The sequence below is a fragment of the Lycium barbarum genome, chromosome 3 (assembly GCF_019175385.1).
Source record: "Lycium barbarum isolate Lr01 chromosome 3, ASM1917538v2, whole genome shotgun sequence".
Taxonomy (NCBI): domain Eukaryota; kingdom Viridiplantae; phylum Streptophyta; class Magnoliopsida; order Solanales; family Solanaceae; genus Lycium; species Lycium barbarum.
Window position 1 is genome coordinate 1,437,400 of NC_083339.1, and position 15,960 is coordinate 1,453,359.

The 15,960-nt window shown below is 38.7% G+C and overlaps 1 pseudogene; it reads left to right on the forward strand.

The window, feature by feature from the left end:
- The first annotated feature begins 4,516 nt into the window (after positions 1 to 4,516).
- Positions 4,517 to 14,078, forward strand: LOC132629862 (G-type lectin S-receptor-like serine/threonine-protein kinase At4g27290; annotated as a pseudogene).
- Positions 14,079 to 15,960: the final 1,882 nt, after the last annotated feature.

Here is a 15,960-nt window from a genome sequence, read left to right on the forward strand (position 1 = left end):
TTCTTGGAACCATCAAACCATTTTGGGATAGGACTGAGGATTTTCCCTTCAATTGGTTGTATCATACCCGCTGCTTTTAACCTTTCAAATAACTGAGCCAAAGGTTTGGCTATTGGGGTGTAATTAGGGGTGTTTCTTACTTTGGGGTTTGGATGGGGTCTGAATTTGGTATTTGGAGGATTCTTATAGGCTGTAACTTGGTATGGTTGTTGGTGCAAAGGTAAGTAGAGGTTCGAGGTTGATAGTAGTTTGGTTGGATGTTATAGGTGGAGTAAAAATATGGTAGGCTTTGGTAAGAAGTATGACAAAAGGTTCGAAAGGCTTCAGTGTATTGGCATGGGTGAGAGGATTTGGATGGATGATTTTTATGACTCGTATTTGGCTTATGTCGCTTGTGTTCACGGGTAGTCATAGCAGATGACACCTTTTTCCTTTCCCTTTTACTCTCGTTAGTCAACTCAGATTGAATGATTTTGCTTGTGGTGTACAACCTTGTTGAGTTTGAGATCCTTCCAGACTTGATTCCTCCCTCTAAGATAATCCCCATATTGGCAACTTCTGGGAACTTTCGACATACCATGCCTATCACCTTCTCATAATATATTCCGTCTAGAGAATTAATGAACATGACGATCATCTCACTTTCGCTCATGCATGGTTGTACTTTAGATGCTTATGACCTCCAGCGCAATGCATATTCCCGAAATGACTCTGTAGATTTCTTTTTTAAACTTGTCATGTAGAGCCTGTCTGGCGTAATATCAGTATTAAAACTGAATTGGTCCATAAAGTCTTGAGCCATGGCAGTCCAACTGTGCCATTTTCGAGGGTTCAGTCGCGCATACCAGATAAAGGCGTTACCAACCAAACTCCTCATAAACAATTTCATCCTGACGTCTTTATGTTTTCCTACTTCCCCTAGTCTGTCACAATAAGATATCAAGTGTGCGTAAGGATCGCCTGTGTCATCAAACGTGTCAAACTTTGGTGGCCTGTAACCCATGGGCAAGTCAACATCAGGGCGAACACACAAATCCTCATATTCCAGATCCTTAGTGCCCCTTGTGGTTCAATGACTTTTCATAGTTTGTTTCAGACTGCAGACCTCTTTTGCTACCGAATTATCGGATTCTTCTATATCTTCGTGCTTATCGAAATTGGGTAGGAACTTTACTGCCCTTGGGGTAGTGGATATTTGGGATTTGACTGCATATTGCGTGTTAGGAGTGGAAACATGTGCCCTTGATATATGTTGGGTGATTGGATAAGTTTGGATAGTAGGGGTATTCTGAGTCAGAAATCACGTGTCTACAATAATAATACTAATAATAGTAAATATAGTAGAAGTAGCAATAGTAATAGTTAAAATATTTAGTTTATTAATAATTTAGAAGCTCAAGAAATTGGAATAAAGGAGGGACAAAATTAAGTGTCAATAGCAGTTACTACTCGAGATGCTAGAACTAATTTAATTTCAATAGGAGTAGTATATTAGATTTCAGCATTGGGATTTTAGGTATTAATTATGTTGCCGTGTTGTAGTCGTTTTCATCATCCCGAACCCGAGGATTTTTTTTAATATTTTATTATATTCAAATTTAATATATATAATATATTTTACATATCTAAACTTATTTGGTATGGTTCAGTATTTTTTGGTTTATTTTTATAAAATTAAGAACTAACCTAACTATTCCGTACGGTTATAAATTTATATAAAAATCGTCGATTTTATTAAAAATAACTTAAAAATCGATTCGGTACGGTTCGGTTCGGCCGGTTAAGTTTTTTTTTTTTTTTTTAAACCATTGACACCCCTAGCTATACTTGTGGGCAGCCTAGTCATGTTATGCGGGACTATCTGTCTTGCGGTAGAGGTGGCCCGGCTCAACCGACAGGTTCGGTTGCAGGCTCTTCATCTTCTATTCGCCTTCCTGGACAAGCTTCTGCTTCAGCCCCAACAGGTAGAGGCAGGGGCTGAGGTCATGACATCTAGTTCAGGTAGCAGTCAGAACCGTATTTATGCGCTCACAGGGCGGAAGGATCTTGAGTCGTCTCCGGATGTTGTGACAGGTATCTTATCCATCTGTTCTCACGATGTTTATGCTTTGATTGATCCAGGTTCCACGTTATCTTATATCAATCCATATGTTGCGGTAAAGTTTGGTATTAAGCCAGAATCATTATCCAAGCCTTTCTCCATTTCTACCCCAGTCAGGGAACCTGCTATTGTGAGACGAATTTATCGTAAGTGTGTGTTACGATATGTGGCCGCGAAACTCTTGCTGATTTAGTAGAATTAGAAATGGTGGACTTCGATGACATTATGGGCATGGACTGGTTGGCTTCTTGCTATGCCGATGTTGAATGTTGGTCCAAAACCGTGAAGTTTCAATTCCCTGGCGAACTAGTTCTTAAATGGAAGGGCAATACTCCAACACCAAAGGGTAGGTTTATTTCCTACCTTAAGGCGCGAAAAATGATCTCCAAAGGCTATATTTATCACTTGGTTCGAGTTAGGAGTACTGAAGCCGAACCACCAACTCTACAGTCTGTTCCAGTAGTTAATGAATTTCAGGATGAATTACCAGGTCTTCCTCTCGAAAGGGAAATCGAATTTGCAATTGATGTGTATTCGGGCACCCAACCCATCTCTATTACTCACTATCGCATGTCCCTTGTCGAATTGGGAAAATTGAAGGTGCAATTGCAGGACTTGCTAGATAAAGGGTTTATTAGGCCCATCACTTCTCTGTGGGGAGCGCCGTTATTATTTGTGTGCAACAAGGATGGCTCACTAAGAATGTGTATTGACTACCGACAACTAAATAAGGTGACTATCAAGAATAAATATCCATTTCCCAGAATTGATGATTTGTTTGATCAGCTGCAGGATGCCAAATGTTTCTCGAAAATTGACTTAAGGTCAGGATAACATCAGTTACGTGTAAAAGGGGAAGATATTCCAAAGACAGCTTTCCGAACAAGATATGGGCATTTTGAATTCTTAGTTTTGTCCTTCAGATTGATAAATGCTCTAGTGGCATTCATGGCGCTAATGAATACTATGTTTCGGCCCTTCTTGGATATTTTTGTTATAGTATTCATTGATGATATTTTAGTATATTCTCATTTTGAAGCAGAACATGCTGATCACCTCCGGAAGGTGTTGCAAACATTACGAGATCGAAGGTTGTATGCAAAGTTCTTCGAATGTGAATTCTGACTAAAGAAGAAAGTCAGCAAAATACTTGATTTTATGAAACATCTTTTATTTTTAAAAGTACTAAAAGAGTAAAAGTACCACTTCTTTTGAAATGGAGGGAGTATGGCTAATTACTACTCCCTCCATTCACTTTTACTTGTCCACTTTTGATTGTGCACACTATGTAATATTTAATAAATAAAGTATATATTTTAATATAATATCCATATTAATTGGTGTATAATTGTATTGGAGTTGGGTATATAATTTGAAATGAGTAATAAATGCTAAGGGTAAAATAGGAAAAACAAATTATTTTTCCCTTGATATGCAAAAGTGGACAAATAAAAATAAAAATCTATTTTTGAAATAGTGAATAAGTAAAAGTGAACGGAGGGAGTAATTAGCATGTTCAGCCATTTCAGGTGATAAAATGAGGCGATAATAAACATTAATTTATTCATGATTGACTTTTAAAAGTTCCAAATATCCATCCACTTATCATCATGCATTTATTACTTCATTATTAAATTTGTAACACATTTTCGCCTCAAACTAGGAAGTCAAAGATTACAGCTTTGAAAACTACAAAATATATATTACTCTCCGGATTAAAAATAGCCTATTTAGACTTTCATAAAGAGTGTTCACTTATCAAATAAAAAAAAATTAATCATATTTTTTTAGATTTATCTCTATTAAGTATTATATGATCAAACACCAATGTCTATTTAATTAGGGGTAATTTAATCAAATTATTTATTTTTATCTAGAAATTAGGGTGTGCAAATGACTAAATTAAAACTCTTTTTGATCCTTAGGCTCTTAGCCGCCTCTATGGCCTCTCAACAGAAAGAATTATTACTCAAGTGAGATATGATATTATTCAATTGATCAATAACTTGAGTGATTGGCTCATACGAAAGTTAATTAAGGTCATTTCCGTAAAATGCTTCCAAGTCCATTTGTTTAGACCCAGTAATCAACGAATTTAGTTAGAAAATTATATGGTCTCAGATTTAAATTTAGACGAGGCAAAAATATAAGTGATTCCTTTTCATATGAACAAGTGGAGGGGAAGGGACTGATGTGTGAGGAGAGGTAATTACTTATTTTAATTTTTTGTTTAATTGTGAGTGGAATATTTTTAATTATTAGTTAAAATTACAGTTGTCAATTATTGATTGTTGATTTGACACGTCGATGGTGAGTGAGTTTCACGCTGATGGTCTTACCGGTACAAGAGTTTAAAAGACAATATCTAAGTTTTGAGTATCAACTTATACGACGTGTAAGTTTAACTGTTGAAGGGGTATTTAGCCTATTCTTTATAAGACGAATAGTGGACATGACTTTTTGATTCTAAACTGGTGTGCAGAAAAGTCAAGTTTGTCAACCTAAGGTTCCTCTGTTGTGTCAGCTATGTTGAGAATCCAAGGCTTGAACCTTGCCAATCAAAAATATGAGTCAGAATCCATGAAAGGCCTACCTTTTTTGTTCCTTTGCTCCCATTTTCTCTTCAAATCACTAACTTCTGCAGCATTAGACACAATCACTACAGATAAATCCATTAGAGATGGTGACACAATTATTTCAACTGGTGGGATTTATGAACTTGGATTTTTCAGCCCTGGAAATTCCAAGAATCGCTATGTTGGCATATGGTACAAGAAGATAGCACCTAGAACTGTCGTATGGGTTGCCAACACATATATTCCACTGCGTGACACTAAAGGAGTTTTAACACTCAAAACCAATGGGATTCTTGTACTTGTTGATAATTCGAATGTCTCAATTTGGTCATCAAACTCATCAAGATCCTTAAAGAATCCAAAAGCGCGGCTCCTGGATTCTGCGAACCTTGTGGTAAGTGATGGAAATGACAGAGACCCAGGAAATAATTTTGCGTGGCAGAGTTTTGATTATCCAGGAAATACTTTATTACCGGGCATGAAGATAGGAAAAAATTTGGTAAAGGGCATGGATTGGAACATAACGTCATGGAAGAGTATGGATGATCCTACTCCTGGTGAATATGTAGTCTATGCTGATTCTCATGGATACCCGCAATTGCTCTTGTCCAAAAATTCATCTATAGTATTTAGCTCAGGGCCATGGGACGGTATTGCATATACTGGTAGTCCTAACAGTAAATCAAATCAATATTACACTAAAGAGTTTGTTATTAATCAGCAGGAAATTTACTACAAATACGAGCTTAAGAATGAGTCCATGCCGACCTGCAGGGTGGTGATCAACCCAGCTGGGTTGATAGAACACCTAACATGGATTGAGCACACTCAGAGCTGGTTTCTCTACTTGACAGCACAATTTGATAATTGTGATCGTTTTGCTTTATGTGGTCCTTATGCAAGTTGCAACATCAATAATTCCCCTCCATGTGACTGTCTGAAAGGTTTCAAGCCTAGGTACGTATTTGCTAAACTATTAGAGGTAACACAAATTTAATTACTTAGTTATGTCCTTGAACGCCCACTCATGTGTGGTCTTGATTCTTTTTCTTGGGCCAGGCACATATCTTTTTGTTTGATTACTTAACTATGTTGGGTCCATCCCATAATTTGAGGAACGAAACATCTCCCTCATTTTAAGGAAGAAAACATTTCCCTTGTTTTGAGGAAGAAAACATATTCCTTGTTTTAAGGAAGAAAACATCTTCCTTGTATTTGGCAAATTGTCAAGTGCTTGCTTGAGTCACAAATGACATCAATAGGTTCATTTCATCCCTATAAATAGGGAAGCCTTCTATCATTTGTAGCATCACCAAGAGCAAGAGAGAAAAACAGTAAGGAAAACACTTGAGTGAGATATAGGTATTCAGTTTAGGATTGGTTTTTTGTAATAGTTGACTGTGAGAGTTGCTCCTCCTATTGCAATTCTGTTCCGGTTATGAATAGAAGACTTTTCCAATCCTAACAAGTGGTATCAAGAGCTTGGTTAATCTTCCAGGCCAATCTTTTAAAGTTTCGTTAAATTTTCAGTCAAAAAAATCTTTGTCCCAAAATTGTGATCTGAGTATACCATTAGAAAGATCTCGTTCCGAGGATTCCGAATATATATTTTTCAGAATTTTTCGACCACCGGAAGGCCTCCAAAAGTCCAGTCAAAGTTTCTCTGTCCACCATCGCCGCCGCTGCTCCGCCACCTTCCGGCCACCAGCTCACCGGAGAAGACGACCGGAGAAACCCGATCCGACCAGCCCGTTTTGTCCAGACCAACCCGTTTGACCAGAACCAGATCTGGTCAAAGTCCAATTGCCACATCATCCTTTTGTTGACTCTTTCAACCAGCCAGTGGTTAAACCGGCCCGCTTCGGTTTGAATTGTGCAGCCCGGTTCACTCTGTTTTTGTCCGGTTTTCAGATTGGTCAGACCAGTTCCCTAGGTTTTCGACCATTCCGGATTCAACCGTGAGTCCCATTTTGCCTGATTCTGCTTCCACAGTCCAGTACAAGCAGATTAGGTGCACTTTATCATGGAGAAATCATCATCGGATACCATGATTCCACTAATATCCTCAAATTATAACATGTGGAAACCTCGTATGGAGGACTTGTTAAATTTGAAGGATTTAGCCGAGCCGCTCGAAAATAAAGGTGCCAAACCCGACAAGAGGACAGACGAAGAATAGGCAAGAATGAATAGGAAAACGGTCGCACAAATTCGACAGTGGATTGACCATAGTGTATTCCATCATGTCGTGCAGGAAACGAGTGCTTACAAACTTTGGGAAAAGCTTGGGAGCATGTACCAAGCAAAAACGGCTCGAAATAAAACATTGTTGATGAGGCGATTGGTAAATCACAAGCTACGTAGCGGTACCTCTGTCACAGAACACACAAGTCAGTTCCAAGATCTCGTGAACCAGCTAAGTGCAGCCGAATGGGTTCTCAAAGATGAGGAGCAAGCAATCTTGCTCCTAAGTTCTCTACCTGATAGCTGGGAGACTCTTGTCGTCACTCTCAGTAATTCCGCCTCCAATGGTAAGGTGACCATGCAGATGGTCACGGACGCCTTAATAAACGAGGAATCGCGAAGAAAATAAGCCGGGGTAGATCAATCATATGCCCTTGTTTCTGAAAATAGTGGACGCAACGGAGGTAGAAGCGGAGGTAGAGGAAGAGGCCGAGGCAAAGGTAGAGGTCGAGGTCAAAGTAGAGGAAGATCTCAAGTTCGAGGGAGATCACGAGAGCGGGGAAAGTTCGTCGATACCAACACTTGGTTCGAGGGCTATTGTAACTATTGTGGCAACTATGGCCACAAGAAGGTGGAGTGTCGAAAGCTTAAACGGGAGCAGCCTCAAACTAACCAGAGTTCGAGCAAGGAAGATGGTGAGACCATGGTCACCGTGTCACCAGACATTGCACTTGTTACATGCGGAGAGGAAGCATGCCTACACGTGGGCACAAATGATATTGAGTGGGTGATTGATACTGCTGCATCATTCCATGCCACTCCACACCGGGATTTGTTCAGTACTTATAAATCTGGAGACCACGGCGTTGTGAAGATGGGCAACACCAGTTTCTCAAGCATTGTTGGCATTGGTGATGTGCACATAAAAACCAGCAATGGAAGCTCACTTGTGTTAAAAGAGGTTCGTCATGTTCTAGATCTGAGATTGAATCTGATCTCAGGAGTAGCTCTAGATCGACAGGGGTATGGAAATCTGTTCAAGGATGGTACGTGGAAGCTGTCCAAAGGCTCTATGGTTATTGCTAGAGGACATATTTGTGGTACTCTTTACAAAACCAATGTAAAGTTGTATCGACCGAGTCTCAATGCAGTTGAAGAAGAGACATCGCCAAACTTGTGGCATAGACGATTGGGCCACATGAGTCTGAAGGGATTGAAGACTCTTGCAAAGAAATAAGCCATCTCAATAGATAAAGACGTAACTTTGGATCCCTGTGATCACTGTTTATTCGGGAAACAACATAGAGTTTCTTTCAGTTCCACCAGAAAGAATCGTTCCGAGTTGCTGAGCCTTGTCCACTCTGACGTGTGTGGACCCATTGAAGAAGAATCTCTTGGTGGTAGCAAATACTTCGTGACATTCATCGACGACGCATCACGGAAGGTTTGGGCTTATTGTCTCAAATCAAAGGATCAAGTATTCGATCGTTTCAAGACATTCCATGCTATGGTAGAAAGGGAGACTGGAAAGAAGCTGAAATGCCTCCGATCCGACAATGGAGGCGAGTACACTTCCCGAGAGTTTTTTGCATATTGTGCTAAACATGGGATCAGACATGAGAAAACGGTGCCACGAACACCACAACATAACGGTGTAGCTGAAAGAATGAACCGGACTATTGTTGAGAAAGTCCGATGCATGCTCAGTATGGCTAAACTGCCAAAGCCATTCTGGGGCGAAGCTGTTCTGACAGCTTGTTATCTTATAAACAGGTCACCTTCAGTCCCATTGAACTTTGAAGTTCCAGAAAAGATATGGTCTGGGAAAGATATTTCATATTCTCACTTGAAAGTGTTCGGGTGCAAGGCATTTGTGCATGTATCCAAGGAGTTGAGGCAAAAGCTTAATCTCAGATCAACTCCGTGTATCTTTATCGGCTATGGAGATCAAGAGTTCGGATACAGGCTGTGGGATCCCGAAATGAAGAAAGTGATTCGAAGTAGAGACGTCGTGTTCCATGAAAACCAGTTTCATGAGTGTGCTCCAACAGTCAATAAGCAACGAAGTTATCATGCTCCAGATGATGTCCCTGAATCACCACGCATTCCTCTCAACAACGAGGAACTTCATGATAATGTCCATGATGAACAAGAAAACATTGATCCGGTAGATGTTGATGATGATCAAAACGAAGAAATTCTTGAGCAGGGGGAGCCTTCACCCCAAGACGCAGCTGGAAATAATCAAGTTCGACGTTCTGCACGAGGGTTAATCCCTCAAAGGTCATACTCGCCAACATAATGGATCCTTCTTACCAGCGAGGGGGAGCCAGAGAGCTTTCAAGAAGCTCAATCTCATCGTGAAAAATCCAATTGGCGACAGGCCATGGAGGAAGAAATGAATTCTTTACAAAAGAATCAAACATATGAGTTGGTGAAACTTCCTCCAGGAAAGAAGGCCTTGAAGAACAAATGGGTTTTCAAGCTCAAGAAAGATGCTAGCGGAAATATCGTGAAGTACAAGGCAAGGCTCGTAGTCAAAGGTTTCCAACAGAAGGAAGGAATTGACTTTGATGAGATTTTTTCGCCGGTTGTGAAGATGATGTCTATCCGAGTGGTTCTCGGATTGGTGGCAAGTATGGATTTTGAACTTGAGCAGATGGACGTGAAAACAGATTTTCTGCATGGTGATTTGGAGGAAGAAATATACATGGAGCAGCCCGATGGTTTTCGAATCCCAAAGAAAGAGCATCTCGTTTGCAAGTTAAGGAAGAGTCTCTACGGTCTCAAACAAGCCCCAAGGCAATGATACAAAAAGTTCGACTCATTCATGCTGAAACATCAATACAAAAGAACAACTGCAGATCATTGTGTGTACTTGAAGAAGTTCCCCGATGGAAAATTTATCGTCCTTCTGCTCTATATGGATGATATGCTGATAGTAGGCCAGGATGCAACTATGATCAACAACTTGAAGAGAGATTTGTCTAAGTTCTTGGATATGAAAGACTTAGGCCCTGCACAACATATCTTGGGCATGAAAATCATTCGTGATCGAAAGGCAAAGAAGTTGTTCTTGTCACAAGAGGAATACGTTGAACGCGTGATCAAAAGGTTCAACATGAAAAATACCAAGCCTGTTGGTACTCCACTAGCAAATCACTTCAAGTTGAGCAAGGAAAGTTGTCCTTCTTCCGAAGAAGAAAAGAAGAAGATGAAAGCAGTGCCCTACTCTTCAGCAGTTAGAAGTTTGATGTATGCAATGGTGTGCACAAGGCCAGAAATTGCTTATGCTGTCGGTGTTGTGAGCAGATACTTATCAAATCCAGGAAGAATACATTGGGAAGCTGTCAAGTGGATACTACGGTACCTGAAGGGTACATCCAGACTATGTTTGTGCTATGGGGGAGCTAAGCCAATTTTGGAAGGTTACACTAATGCTGACATGGCAGGAGATTATGATAGCAGGAAATCAACTTCGAGTTATATATTCACATTTGCAGGGGGAGCTGTGTCATGGCAATCCAAGTTACAAAAGTGTGTAGCACTATCAACCACAGAAGCCGAATACATTGTCGCAGTTGAAGCTGGGAAGGAGCTTATGTGGCTGAAACGTTTCCTTCAAGAACTGGGTTTCCGACAAGAAGAATACATAGTTCATTGTGATAGTCAAAGCGCTATGGATCTCAGCAAAAACTCGAGGTACCACTCACGCACAAAACATATTGACGTTCGATATCACTGGCTCAGAGAAGCAGTCGAGCAACATGAACTGAAGCTCTCCAAGATCAACACAAACGACAATCTTGCAGACATGCTGACCAAGGTGGTACCGAGAGACAAGTTCGAATTGTGCAAAGAACTTGTCGGCATACACTCAAGCTAAAAACCAGTGTACCCTCCTTCAGGTGTATGGGACTGGAGGGGGAGATTTGTTGGGTCCATCCCATAATTTGAGGAAGAAAACATCTCCCTCATTTTAAGGAAGAAAACAAGGAAGAAAACATTTCCCTTGTTTTGAGGAAGAAAACATATTCCTAGTTTTAAGGAAGAAAACATCTTCCTTGTATTTGGCAAATTGTCAAGTGCTTGCTTGAGTCACAAATGACATCAATAGGTTCATTTCATCCCTATAAATAGGGAAGCCTTCTATCATTTGTAGCATCACCAAGAGCAAGAGAGAAAAACAGTAAGGAAAACACTTGAGTGAGATATAGGTATTCAGTTTAGGATTGGTTTTTTGTAATAGTTGAGTGTGAGAGTTGTTCCTCCTATTGTAATTCTGTTCCAGTTATGAATAGAAGACTTTTCCAATCCTAACAAACTATGCTTTCAGGGATCCTCAACAGTCTGTAGCAAACTGGTCTAGTGGTTGTGTAAGGAGAACTTCTTTGGACTGTAACCAAGATGGTTTTCTTAAATTTTCGGGCATCAAGATGCCAGATTCAAGAAACTCCTGGTATAATGAGAGCATGAACCTTGAAGAATGCGAGAAAATGTGTTTGGCTGATTGCAATTGTACAGCCTACTCAAATCTTGACGTTAGAAATGGCGGTAGCGGATGCTTACTATGGTTTGGAGAACTCATAGATATCAGAGAGCTCAGCCAAAATGAGCAAGACCTGTATGTGAGAGTTTCTGCTTCAGAATTAGGTAATGATCCAACTCTACACCATTTTTGTCATTTTATTATACAATATAAAGCACAATTCTTTAGAACTGAAGGAACTCTACTATCTTATTTTACTTACTTGATGTACATTAAAGTTGAGTAGGTGCTTTAGTAGTTTGTATTATGTTGTTTGCATTGTAAAGGATAGAATGCTTTTATACCTATGAAAAAGTCATCCTCTAGTTTTAAACTTGCTTATCTAAGCTGAAACATCAAAAATATTGTTTAAAGATTTATCAACGATTAAAAGGTTGCACATCTGCAATATTTTCTCTTTTAGGAGCCATATAAGTAGGAGCAGATAATTTAGTAAGAACTTGTCCTACTAATAGAGTGACGATGACACATTGCAAAATCTTACTCTATGGATACTAGGACATATTCAGTTAGTACAGTGATGAGTTGTAGGATTGCCAAGGGATGAGACACTTCCTCCCCTGAAGAGGTTTAATAATATACTTGACCTCGTGGCAGATCAAGGTGGTTTACATGGACTACCTTTTAAGTAATACACTCATGCAAATTGCTACTTCTATGTCCAACTCATATGTAAATTGAAGACTGCTTATGGACTAATTATTGAACATAATCAGACAAGAATCGGTGGAGAAAGAAGCCAGTCCTGATTGCTGTCATTTCAGCAGTGATAGGAACATTTATCCTCAGCTGTTTAGCTTGGTTTTCCTTCCAAAGAAGAAAAAGAAGAACAGGTAAATATACTTTGAGGTACTCTTGGCTACCAACTTCATTAGAAAATTGTTAACTCTGAATGTTGTTCTACCTAGGTGGACTTTCTATCTGGCTTACATTGTCCGCCGTTACCAAATTCTCATTATAGGTAAATATACTTGAGGTACTCATGTTTGTGACAGGCATATTTGTATTGACAGGTTCACAAGTTGGGAATGAGGACATGGAGCTTCCACTGTTTGATTTAGTTACTGTTACTAGAGCCACTGATAACTTCTCTTCTGCTAATGTTATTGGGGAAGGCGGCTTTGGACCAGTTTACAAGGTAAATCAACTTTGATCTTCAACTTCTATCTGGAAGTGGGAGCTTTGATCCTTGACAGAAAATTGCAGGGTATCCTACGAGATGGACAAGAGATTGCAGTAAAGAGGCTATCGAAGTATTCTGGACAAGGTGTTCAAGAGTTGAGGAACGAAATCGTTCTCATTTCCAAGCTGCAACACAGAAACCTTATTAAGCTCTCGGGTTGCTGCCTTGAAAGAGAAGAAAGCATGCTGATCTATGAGTTTATGCCCAACACTAGCTTGGACTCTTTCATTTTTGGTCTGCTTTACATGATTCATTAACTAAATACTACTTGATAAATCCTCAAATCTCTGCAGCACTCAATTATTAGCTCTACATTGTGCAAATCCAAGCAGAAAAGCTTCACTTGCATGGACGAACCGCTTTGAAATTTCTATGGGAATATCTCTAGGTCTTCTTTACCTTCACCAGGACTCAAGATTAAGAATTATTCATAGAGATCTCAAAACCAGCAACATTTTATTAGATAGTGACATGAATGCCAAAATTTCCGATTTCGGCCTTGCCAAATTTTTTGGTGGAGATCAAAAGGAAGGAAAAACTAAGAGAGTAATAGGGACATAGTAAGTTTCTATAAATCTTTTTTCATTACATTCAATCAGTACTTTAGCTTAAATTTGTTGAGTTGATGCAGTGGATATATGTCCCCCGAGTATGCTGTTGACAGGCAATATTCAGTAAAATCAGATGTATTCAGTATCGGCGTAATCATTCTTGAAATAGTTAGTGGCAGAAAGAACACATCTGGAACATCATCACAACCTTTTGGGACATGTAAGCACATATGTTGCAAACTTCATTCCCTCAAGTCACTTTCTATTGTGAATGCAACTCATGTATAAATGTGTTCTTTTTGTAATTTAGGCGTGGTTACTTTGGACTGAAGGCAAAGCATTGGAATTGTTGGACGAATGTTTGAAAGACTCAGTTTCAGAATCTCAAGTGTTGAGATGCATCCAGGTCGGTTTGTTGTGCGTTCAAAAACTCCCAGAGGATAGGCCGAAAATGGCATCAGTAGTTTTCTGGTTGGGAAATGAAGGTCTGGTTCTTCCTCAACCAAAGCAACCTGGGTTTTTTATAGAGAGGAATTCAATGGAATCAGCAAAGTCAGCTGATGAAGGATATCTAAGTAACAGTGTGTCGATAACAGTTCTGGAGCCAAGATAGACATAAAATAACAATTGGAACTTTTGAAATGTATCTACTTATTCTTGTTTGTCAACGGTACTAGTGTATATGTGACAGTATGAGGTGAATTGAGGAACATGGCCGAGTATTTTTCGTTTGTCATTGAAATGCATTCTTTCGATACTATGATGGACTATGTTACTTAGACTCTCCAAAAATGTTGTCAGACCCATGTCGGATCCTCAAAAAATGCACTAATTTTGGAGGTTCCGACACGCAGACGATTGATCAGATTATACTAAAAGTGGGAAGCTCCAAAGTGCAAAGTTGGATTACCAAAATTCCCATTCAAAGATAAATGACAACTTTATCCTTCAATCAACTTATTAAGCTAATCCTTTCAAATACCCATGTATGTGAACATTAATTTTCTTATAACTACGTGAGTAAGCATAGGTTCATGCAATCTCGAAAATTTTGTAACTACTAATCATTTCATATACCCATGTATGTGAGCATTAAATTTTTTATAACTACGTGAGTAAACATAGGTTCATGCAAACTGGAAAAATATTGTAACTTCTTATTTATTGTGATTATTGATGGCATGTCATATGAAACATCATTTTAAAATTTATATAATTAGGAAGCAAAAGGTTAACATCAGTTCAAAGTCTCTTATCCTCCTCCATTCTCAAAACGGCCCTAAATGAGTGTTTCCTCTTACAAGTTATCAACGCGTTTTAGGGCTGGTTTGCAAAATACATATGGAGTATAGAGCTCCAACAACAAAGGTTATAAATCAACGCTTGAAGATCAGAATTAAAGAGGATATCTTTCAATGTTAAGTAGGTTTTAAGTTTCTTTGATCGATCGGCTAATCTTGATTTATATTGTATGTATGTGGCCACATAATGTGGGGATTTTATTTTTTGCTTCTAGGCATAGGAAATTTTGTTTTGTAAAGATTGCCGCATGAGCTTTTCAATATATTTTACTCTATTATTCATTTGAGCAAAGAGTACTGAAGGTCTAAAATTATGTATTACTAATATGAATGAAAATTTCCTCTTCTGTCTTTGTTTTTGTATAGGTACACAACAGAAGTTTATGTAATTGGAGGTAGTCCTAAAATTCATCACTTTCACTTAGTGAATACACTTGTTATCATTTGCATTTTACTGCTTTGTTATGTTTTTTTCATCGTTGTACAATAATATAATTTGTACATACATCAATAACATTACATTTTTAATTTGTTGTCTTGGCATATAATTCTGTTATGTCTTCTTTCTTTGTTGAGTTAGTTACATCAAAATCAATATTCCTCACTTTTAAGGAGTTTTTACCTTTTTGCTAAATTTTGTTTAATTTAAACACAAATTATTTGTATTATTTATGTTAGTATAAAAAAATTCATGCATTACTATAAAGGGTTCACGCGCAACGCACGTTCCCAGAAGCTAGTATTATTGAAAAGTCCGAGCAACATAGATGATGGACGTAAAGAATTAGCCTATCCTGAGTAGAGAACTTATTAATAACTTGCGAAATTGGGCCTACTCTAGTCCCTTCTCTATTTTTGCTCACAAATGCTGCTGTCTAAGGCAACTTCAATACATGTGCACGAGGCATGGCATCTCACTGTGTTCTTGATTCAGGTCTCTGAAAGAGATTGTCACCCTGTGACAGAAACATGGCTTTTATACTTGCTGATGCAAATGAAAGCTTGCTAACTTCATCATTTGGTGGAACACAGTAGGCAGTAGCTGTTGGATTCTGTTTGTCATGTCAACTGTAGAACAAGGCTGATTTTGTGAAATAATATCGAAATTTTCTCTGAATTATAATTGCTTCCAGCTCTGTGTCCAGTCTACTTACCAAATTGTATGAACTTGACGCACTTGTATCCTTAAAAGAAGTTTGCTAACTTCATCATTTGTTAATTGCATGAAAAAAAATCAGAATACTGTTCCTGGTGCAATAGGCCTAAAATATGATTAGGCAACCTGATCAAACTAAATCCATACTATCATTTTATCTGAACATGAATATATCAGGACTCAATCAACTTTACTAGGAAGAAGAGCTACAGTTACTCTCTACATGTTATTAGTTAGATCGTGGTCATCGATGATGTAATATGAGAATAAAGATAACACAACAACCAATACAAGATAAAAAGTAGGGAGAAGAGATGGATATTAAGAAAGATAGAAGCTTAATCAATTACATGAAAGAA